The sequence below is a fragment of the Carlito syrichta genome, unplaced genomic scaffold, assembly GCF_000164805.1.
Source record: "Carlito syrichta isolate Samal-C Ts95f unplaced genomic scaffold, Tarsius_syrichta-2.0.1 Scaffold306628, whole genome shotgun sequence".
Classification (NCBI taxonomy): domain Eukaryota; kingdom Metazoa; phylum Chordata; class Mammalia; order Primates; family Tarsiidae; genus Carlito; species Carlito syrichta.
The window spans coordinates 592255-593980 of record NW_007250724.1 but is presented as its reverse complement, the minus strand read 5'-3'; the positions used below and the strand labels follow the sequence as shown (position 1 = coordinate 593980).

General features: G+C 37.9%; 1 protein-coding gene across 1 annotated transcript in view; it reads right to left on the bottom strand.

The window, feature by feature from the left end:
- Nucleotides 1–1726, bottom strand: part of RBM6 (RNA binding motif protein 6) — a 126030-nt gene that overhangs the window by 99673 nt on the left and 24631 nt on the right. The window lies entirely within an intron of this gene.

Sequence of the window (1726 nt, the reverse complement as noted above, 5' to 3'; positions counted from 1 at the left end):
AAAAAAAATATATATATATATATATAGTAAAGCAACATGTTAAGAGAGAAAACAAGGCCAGGTGCAGTAGCTCATGCCTATAATCCCAGCACTTTGGGAAGCCGAGGTGAGAGGATTGTCTGAGCCCAGGGGTTCAAGGCCAGCCTGGACAACTTGACGAGACCTCGTATCTAAAAAAAAAAGAGAGAGAGAGAAAATAAGACTTTTACAATCAGAAAAAAAACCCACTAACATAGTCTCAAAACTATAATTTTATTTTTCTGAACGAGCAAACAGTAAAAAAATGTTAAACCAGATATCATTTATTAAAGATGCTTTTTATAAACAAATTTTAGAACTAAGTTGTCATTTGAGTCTAAACCATACAATTTAACAGTACAAGTCTATGCCTATTGATTTCCTCCCATTTCAAAAGTTATAAAGAGGGTTTAATGGTTCAGAAAAAGTCACCTATAACTAAGTGGTCACATTTCCCAGTTATGCTTGCTGTCTTGATATAATTATCAATACTGTCCTCTTTTACTCTTGAAAGTATCCTCATATGGACAATAAACTACATGGTCATCCAGCTCTAACATTCTCAAAATGTATTATTTGATTAGTATGTCTTAGGATCACAGTCCAAAATAACAGAAATCTAAGTAGAGACAGGTAAAATCTACTTTAAAAGATATTATTTTCTGCTGGTATGGTGGCTCATGTCTGTAATCTCAGCACTTTGGGAGGCTCGGGCAAGAGGATTGCCTGAATCTAGGGGTTCAAGACCAACCTGGGCAACATGGCGTGACCTCATCACTACAATAAATAAAAAAATTAGCTGAGTGTAGTGGCATGTGCCTGTAGTTCCAGCTACTTGGAAGGCTGAGGCGGAAGAATCGCCTGAGCCCAGCATGTCAAGGCTCCAGTGACCATAAGTGTGCCATTGCACTCCAACCTGGGCCACAGAGTGAGACTCCAACTCAAAAAAAAAAAAAGATTATATTTCATTACCACATTACAGATATAATTCTTCTTGCTTTAGATTATGTATTCAAGAAGTTTAACATTTAAATTAATTTAGTTCCAAGAGAACTAACTTGAACTAACTTGCAACATTAGCATCACCTTCTCATGACTAGGGAAAGACCCCTAAAGTATTCTCTGAATGAGTTTAAATAAATAAGAAAATGAACCCTAAACAAACACAGAACTAACTATGCAAGAGTTGTGAGAACCAACTCCCAAAAACAATCACTTTCAAACTAAATTATTCCAAGATATCTAAATCAGCATCATAAGTCAAAATAATGAATAAACACACATCAAAAAATTATTTGAGCTGAGGGCCGTTTCTCTAGAGACCTACACTCCTCCATTCCATTCCACTCCTGAATACAAATTTTGCTTTTCAATGGCTACACAAGGAAAGATTCAGGACTTAAGGTCCTGGACACTACACTTCACCTTTCAGAAAAAAAACTTAAAAGGAAAAAGTGGCCAGGCGCAATGGCTCATGCCTATAATCCCAGCATTTTGGTAGGTCGAGGTGAGAGGACTGCCTAAGTCCACGGGTTCGAGACCAGCCTGGGCAATTTGGTGAGACCACATCTCTACAATAAATCAAAAACTGAGCTGGGCATGGTGGAGCGTGCCTGTAGTTCCAGTTATTTGGAAGGCTGAGGCAGAAGGATCACCTGAGCCCAGCAGGTTGAAAGAATGCGACTCCAACTCAAAAAAAAAAAAACTG